Source organism: Platichthys flesus, chromosome 22 (genome assembly GCF_949316205.1).
Source record: "Platichthys flesus chromosome 22, fPlaFle2.1, whole genome shotgun sequence".
NCBI lineage: Eukaryota > Metazoa > Chordata > Actinopteri > Pleuronectiformes > Pleuronectidae > Platichthys > Platichthys flesus.
The window spans coordinates 11,405,542-11,413,041 of record NC_084966.1 but is presented as its reverse complement, the minus strand read 5'-3'; the positions used below and the strand labels follow the sequence as shown (position 1 = coordinate 11,413,041).

The window sequence follows — 7,500 nt, the reverse complement described above, 5'->3', positions numbered from 1 at the left end:
TACGCCCGATCTCATCTGATGTCGGAAGCTAAGCAGGGTCGGGCCTGGTTAGTACATGGATGGGAGACTGCCTGGGAATACCAGGTGCAGTAAACTTTTTTCCACTCTTAACTGACGTATTTACATGTATAAATAAGGTTCAGAGGGTGGACTCACTCGCTTACGGCCACACCAACCTGAATACGCCCGACAGCCCTTGAACGTACCACGGAGTGACGTCATCATCCAGCGACCCGGTAGCAAGCCACCGCGGGTGGCTGCTGTGGAACTATTTTTGCCTTTTTTTTTTTTTTTCTTTTTTTTTCTTCTCTTTCCCAGCTAGTCTTGTGCTCTTTCTACATCCCCCTTTCTTCTCTATCTCTTATATGTAAATCCAACCGGACATTAGAGTTGTGATTGTCTTGTTAAGTGTGTGTTTTTGTCCCCCGCGGCAGTGACGCACTGTGCGGGGTATCGTAGCCGGCGAGGAAGTGCTCCAGAGACTATGGTGGAGATAAACACTGAGCAGGTGAGTTTAACCGCCGTCACCCAAGGAGGTGAGGGCGGGACAAACACGGAGCTGACGCAGGGTAAGAGCTGCAAAACGAGTGAGAGGAATGACAGGGAGCAGACAGTAATGGTGGAGATGGAGGGCGAGGGCGAGGACACGGCTATGGAGCTCATGCGGTGTGTTCGCGAGCTATATGGAGGGCTATTGGCGTGCCGACAGATAACGGAGAGAAAATATGAGATGACAATGAGCCACCCTAAGGGGAAGGAGAGGCTCATGGAAGGCTTTAAGATAGGGGAGACTCGGGTGCACGCCAGAGAACTAGTAAATGACGAGCTGGTAGTGTCATTTATGAGTCTGCCCTTTTATATTGAGGACAGGGAGATACTGGCAAAGTTGCAACTATGGGGAGTAGCAGCAGTATCTCCCATTAAAAGAAGGATGTGGCCAGGGACAAATGTGGCAGACGGGACTAGGTTCCTGAAAGTGAAGTTTAATAATGAAATACAATCGCTGCCGTACTCTGCAAGATTTGACACTGCGCTGGGGGCAGAGTATTTCAGGGTGCTACATGATAAGCAGGTGAAGGTGTGCAGGCTGTGCATAAAACCTGGGCACATAATGAGAGAGTGCCCGGAATTTCATTGCAATAGATGTGGAGTGCAGGGCCATTATGCAAGGGAATGCAAGCAGGGAAGGAAGAAATGTGATCTGTGCCAGAACCTTATGAATGAATGCAGATGCAATAAGAGTGAGGCAGAAGATGGCACAAGTGAGAATGGAGAAGAAAGTGAGAGCGGAAGCAGTGAGGAGGGGGAGGCAGAGGAAATGAAAAGTGTGGAGGAGGGAGTCGGAAAAGAAACTGAGGAGACTGAGAAGGAGGATGCAAGCAGGCAGGAAGGAGAGAGGCCGGAGGAGGAGACGGAAGGCGGAAAGAAAGCTGGAACGGACCGGAACGAGAAAACGAGAGGAAACAACGAGGAGGAGGATGCGGGCAGGAGGAGAGGAGTGCTGGAACGTGAGGTGAGGACGGAGGCGACGGCAGAAAGGAGGAGAGACGGGGTGGAGAAGAAACCGCCAAATACGAAGGAGACGAGAGGACCAGAGAAGGGGGCGATGGTCGAAAGAAAAGACGGAGAGGAGGAAGTAGGCCCGGGGAGGAGGAGAAGAGAGGACAACACAGGAGGGAAGGAGAAGGCAGCAGGTGGAGCGAAGCCCACTGAAACTGCAGAGGAGACCACCACGCCACAGACGGTAGGAGCTGAAACAGACATGGAGATAGAGGAGCAAATAAAACAACTGAGGAAAAGACAAACTAATCAGAAGCATATGAGGAATAATAAGAAAAGTAGAACCAAGGAAAAAATAAAATGAAAATAGCAATACTACTAATGTTAACAATAATATCAATAAATGCAAGGGGGCTAAAAAATAAAATCAAAAGACATCAGATCTATGGAGAGAGTAACTATGATATAATATGCATACAGGAAACACACTGGGATGAGAGATGTATGAAAGAGGTGGAGGATGAATGGAGAGGAGATGTGTATGCAAATAATGGGGAAGGGAATGCAAGGGGTGTAGCAATATTAACAAAAAAAGGAGTGATAGGGAATGTGAGAAGGTGTGATGATGAGGGAGATGGGAGGGTGATCGGGATCAAATTTGAATATATGAATGAGGAAATGAAGCTGGTAAATGTGTATGCTCCGAATGAGGAGAAAGAAAGAAAGGTGATGTTTGAAAAAATGGAAAAAATGTGTGTTGACAACTGCATGATTGTTGGGGACTTTAATGTGTGGTGTGGGAAACTGGATGTGTCAAAAAACATGCATTTTAAAAATGATACAACAAGAGAGGTATTAGAAAAACTAAAAAGTATGAAAGGACTGAGTGATGTATGGAGAGAAAGAAATCCAGAGGGGAGAGAGTTCTCAAGAATACAACTGGTGAAAGGGGAATTAAAACAGAGCAGGATAGATTTAGTATTGAGCACGAAGGGCTTAGCCGAAGGGATAAAGAGTATAGAATATATAACCACAACTTATAGCGATCACAAGGTGTTAAAATATACAATAGGAGGGGAAACAAGGAGAAGAGGAGGGGGGGTGTGGTGTATGAATGGTCGGTTGCTCAAAGATGAAAAATATAAAAAAGAGGTGAGAGATTACATACAGTGGGAGATGGATGAGAGCATGTATGAGGAAGAAACGGGGAGGTGGTGGGAAAGGTTGAAAGAGGGGATAAGGGAAATAAGCAAAAAACACAGTAAAAATAGGGGAAAGAAAGAGAGGGAGAGAGAAAAAAGGTTAAAAGAGGAGTTAGAGGAAGAGGAGAAGAAAGCGGGGGAAGGAGGCAATTATGACATAGAGGGATACATAAGGAAGAAAGATGAACTAAAGGAGATAGAACAGAGAAAGTGTGAAGGTGCAATAATTAGAAGTAGGGCAAGATATGCAGTAGAGGGGGAAAAATGTACAGGTTATTTCTTAGGGCTAGAGAATACAAGGCAGGAGAAAAATTATTTTGAGAAAGTGGAGGGAAAGGGAGGCGAAAAAATAACAGATTTTGTAGGGATAGTGGAAAGAGTTGAAGAATTTTATAGGGAGTTATATAAGAAAGAAGAGGTAGATGAGGAGAGTAGCAGACAGGTGGTAGACAAGATGGAGGCTAAACTGAGTGATGAGGATAGGGAGGTGTGCGAGGGAGAGATAAGTAAGGGAGAGATAGAGGAAGCAATAAATGGGTTAGGCAGGAATAAAAGTCCAGGGATAGATGGAATAATAGGCGAATTTTATATAGAGTTTAGAGAAGAATTAGTACCAGTATTGGATAGATTATATAGATGGATAGAAGAGAAGGGAGAAATGCCGCATAGTATGATAACAGGGTTAGTTAGCATCATTTATAAAAAAGGAAGTAGGGACAAATTAGAAAATTACAGGCCACTCACAGTGTTAAATGGGGACTATAAGGTTTTAGCAAAGGTGTTAGCAAATAGATTGAAGGGAGTAATAGGGACGGTGGTGGGAAGCACACAAGCATATAGTATACCAGGGAGAGACATAGCAGACACAATAAGTAGCATTAGGGATACAATAATACACATGAAGAGAAACAGTGGAGGGGTTATAGCGAGTTTAGATCTTAATAAAGCATTCGATAGAGTAGATCACGGATATTTGTATAAAGTGTTAGGAAAGATGGGATTTGGAGAGAAATTGATAGGATGGGTGAGGAGAATGTATGAAAGAGCAGGAAGTAAGATTAAGGTCAATGGGATAGTCACGGGTGAATTTAGAATAGAAAGATCAGTGAGGCAGGGATGTCCGCTATCGGCTTTGCTGTACTCCTTGTCGGCAGAGCCGTTAGCGGTACTCATTTTGAAAAATAGGAGGATTAGGGGGATAGAAATACCGGGTGGACAGGTGAGCACTCTATATCAATATGCGGATGACACAACGGTGACAGTTAGGGATAGGGAAAGTGTAGTTGAAGTATTAGGGAGTGTAGAATTATATGGTAGGGCATCTGGAGCCAAAATAAACATAGATAAGTCAGAAATAATGTACATAGGTGGGAGTAGAGAAAAGATGGGAGAGATAGGATTGAAGGAAAACAATGGGTACATGAAGGTGCTAGGGATAAACTTGGGGATTGAGGGAGAGGAAGGGAGGGATAGGCAATACGAAGTAATGATAAATAGCCTGAAAAAAACGTTAGGGTTTTGGAAACTAAGGAAGTTGAAACTAAAAGGTAAGGTAGTAGTGGTGAATGCGCTGATTATGAGTAAAATGATATATGTGATGAATGTGATGGATGTGCCTGTGAGAGTGTTGAAAGAGGTGGAAGGGGTTATAAGTAACTTTTTGTGGGATGGGGGGGGAGTAAGGATAGCGAGGGAAGTTTTAGAAAATGATTATGAAGACGGGGGGTTGAAGTTAGTGAATCTAGAGGGGAAAAAGAAGGCACTAAGGGTAAAAATGATGGTAAGATACTTAAGGGATGATGGAGACCATGTGTGGAAGGCCTTTTTGAAAGAAGCAATGAATAAATGTGGAGGATGTGGGGAGAGTGGAATGTACATGAAATTTAAAAAAGGCATGATGAATGGGGTGACGGAAATCCACAAAGAGATGTTTGGAGCATGGGGTGAGTTTTTAAAAAGTGTGAAGTATGAATGCGAGGATGTGAGACAGGTTTGGGAGCAACCAGTGTTTTTAAATCCCAAACTCACGGTGGGAGGAGAAATGATTTATAACAGGGTGATGTGGAGGGCTGGGATAAGAAGGATAAGGGATTTAGTGTATGAGTATATACCAGGATTCATGGGAGCACAGGCAGTGGTGGATGAAGTAAGAGAGAATGGGGATGAAATTTGGCTAGGCACAGCAAGAGGTGAATTAGAGAAAATTAAGAAAGCAATGCCCAAAGAGTGGATAGGAATGATAGAGAGAGAAAACATGGTGAAGGTGGGAAACAAGATAGAGATGTATGTTGGGGAAGGGGAGTGCAAGGTGAGTCTGAAAAATGTGAAAACCAGGGTTATGTATGCATGTATGAGAGGAAAAGAGATACGGAGACCGGCTGCAGAGAAAGTGTGGAGCAAAGTAATGAATGAGTTGGATGCGAGAAAGATATGGGAAAATCTGAGGGTGAAATGGAATAGTATTGAATGCGAACATTTTGATTTTATGCTGAGGCACAACCGGATCTATAACAACCTAATAATCAGCAAATTTGACAGCAAGGTGGGAAAGGAATGTGATGTATGTGGGGAGGGAGTGGAAACATGTATGCATGAGTTTGTTGAATGTGGGGAATTAACGGGATACTTTGGAAAAATGAAGGAACTAATAAACAAGTGCTGGAAAGGGGATTTGGGGGTAATGATGGAATGGAAGAAATTGTGGCTGTTTGGTGTGAATGAAAGAAAGGATGGATGCAATATTAATCTAATGAACTATGTGCTGAGCCATGCCAGATATGCCGTAAAACTAAGAAGGGACATGGCCCATTACGAAAAAAGGGGATGTGAGGTATGGACGATCTTCAAACATCTGATAGAAAGAGATGTGAGATTGATATGGAGTTATATTGGGGAAGAGGAGTTTAGGAAAGGATTTGTGGAAGACAGCACTTTTATTGAAGTAATAAATGGGAATGTGAATGAGTTGAGAATGAATTTTGGTTAAAAGTTTTTTTTTCTTTTCTTTATTCAATGAGTTAATTTTGGTTTTATTTATTTGTTGATTTGTGTGTTTCCTGTGAAATATGGTATATGCATGTAAAAATGTACAAACCTGGTAAAGCATGAAGGAATGTAAAAAAGTAATGTACATACAAAAAATGTAAATACAATATATTTTTGATAATAAAAAAAAAAAAAAAAAATACGCCCGATCTCGTCTGATCTCTGAAGCTAAGCAGGGTCGGGCCTGGTAAGTACTTGGATGGGAGACTGCCTGGGAATACCATGTGCTGTAAGCTTTTTTCCAGTCTTACCTGACGTATTTACATGTAAAAATAAGGTTCAGAGGGTGGACTCGTTCGCTTACGGCCACACCAACCTGTATACGCCCGATCTCGTCTGATCTCGGAAGCTAAGCAGGGTCGGGCCTGGTTAGTACTTGGATGGGAGACTGCCTGGGAATACCAGGTGCTGTAAGCTTTTTTCTTCTTTTACCTGACGTATTTACATGTATAAATAAGGTTCAGAGGGTGAACTCATTCGCTTACGGCAACACCAACCTGAATACGCCCGATCTCGTCTGATCTCGGAAGCTAAGCAGGGTCGGGCCTTGTTAGTACTTGGATGGGACACTGTCTGGGAATACCAGGTGCTGTAAGCTTTTTTCCACTTTTACCATACTTATTTACATGTATAAATAAGGTTCAGAGGGTGGACTCGTTCGCTTACAGCCACACCAACCCGATCTCGTCTGATCTCGGAAGCTAAGCAGGGTCGGGCCTGGTTAGTACTTGGATGGGAGACTGCCTGGGAATACCAGGTTCTGTAAGCTTTTTTTCCACTTTTACCATACTTATTTACATGTATAAATAAGGTTCAGAGGGTGGACTCTTTCGCTTACGGCCACACCAACCTGAATACGCCCGATCTCATCTGATCTCGGAAGCTATGCAGTGTCGGGCCTTGTTAGTACTTGGATGGGAGACTGCCTGGGAATACCAGGTGCTGTAAGCTTTTTTCTTCTTTTACCTGACGTATTTACATGTATAAATAAGGGTCAGAGGGTGGACTCTTTCGCTTACGGCCACACCAACCTGAATACGCCCGATCTCATCTGATCTCGGAAGCTATGCAGTGTCGGGCCTTGTTAGTACTTGGATGGGAGACTGCCTGGGAATACCAGGTGCTGTAAGCTTTTTTCTTCTTTTACCTGACGTATTTACATGTATAAATAAGGGTCAGAGGGTGGACTCATTCGCTTACGGCCACAACAACCTGAATACACCCGATCTCGTCTGATCTCGAAAGCTAATTAGGGTCGGGCCTGGTTAGTACTTGGATGGGAGACTTCCTGGGAATACCAGGTGCTGCAAGCTTTTTTCTTCTTTTACCTGACGTATTTACATGTATAAATAAGGTTCAGAGGGTGGACTCATTCGCTTACGGCCACACCAACCTGAATACGCCCGATCTCGTCTGATCTCGGAAGCTAAGCAGGGTCGGGCCTGGTTAGTACTTGGATGGGAGACTGCCTGGGAATACCAGGTGCAGTAAACTTTTTTCCACTCTTAACTGACGTATTTACATGTATAAATAAGGTTCAGAGGGTGGACTCGTTCGCTTACGGCCACACCAACCTGTATACGCCCGATCTCGTCTGATCTCGGAAGCTAAGCAGGGTCAGGCCTGGTTAGTACTTGGATGGGAGACTGCCTGGGAACACCAGGTTCTGTAACCTTTTTTCCACTTTTACCTGACTTATTTACACGTATAAATAAGGTTCAGAGGGTGGACTCATTCGCTTACGGCCACACCA

At 43.8% G+C, this 7,500-nt stretch overlaps 3 non-coding genes and 7 pseudogenes across 3 annotated transcripts in view; all 10 read left to right on the top strand.

The window, feature by feature from the left end:
• Positions 1-96, top strand: part of LOC133942046 (5S ribosomal RNA) — a 119-nt pseudogene extending 23 nt beyond the window's left edge.
• A 5,949-nt stretch (positions 97-6,045) lies between these two features.
• On the top strand, positions 6,046-6,164 carry LOC133943847 (5S ribosomal RNA). Its single transcript, XR_009915980.1, has one exon. It is a non-coding gene; the product is annotated as a 5S ribosomal RNA (ribosomal RNA).
• Positions 6,165-6,226: 62 nt separating this feature from the next.
• LOC133938691 (5S ribosomal RNA) lies at positions 6,227-6,345 on the top strand (annotated as a pseudogene).
• Positions 6,346-6,407: 62 nt separating this feature from the next.
• LOC133944187 (5S ribosomal RNA) lies at positions 6,408-6,516 on the top strand (annotated as a pseudogene).
• A 63-nt stretch (positions 6,517-6,579) lies between these two features.
• On the top strand, positions 6,580-6,698 carry LOC133940023 (5S ribosomal RNA; annotated as a pseudogene).
• A 62-nt stretch (positions 6,699-6,760) lies between these two features.
• LOC133940022 (5S ribosomal RNA) lies at positions 6,761-6,879 on the top strand (annotated as a pseudogene).
• Positions 6,880-6,941: 62 nt separating this feature from the next.
• LOC133941304 (5S ribosomal RNA) lies at positions 6,942-7,060 on the top strand (annotated as a pseudogene).
• Positions 7,061-7,122: 62 nt separating this feature from the next.
• LOC133934934 (5S ribosomal RNA) lies at positions 7,123-7,241 on the top strand. The gene has a single exon (XR_009913097.1). It is a non-coding gene; the product is annotated as a 5S ribosomal RNA (ribosomal RNA).
• Positions 7,242-7,303: 62 nt separating this feature from the next.
• LOC133940999 (5S ribosomal RNA) lies at positions 7,304-7,422 on the top strand (annotated as a pseudogene).
• A 62-nt stretch (positions 7,423-7,484) lies between these two features.
• Positions 7,485-7,500, top strand: part of LOC133946587 (5S ribosomal RNA) — a 119-nt gene continuing 103 nt past the window's right edge. The window contains exon 1 of the ribosomal RNA XR_009918276.1: positions 7,485-7,500. This exon is cut by the window's right edge and continues 103 nt beyond it. This is a non-coding gene — a ribosomal RNA (5S ribosomal RNA).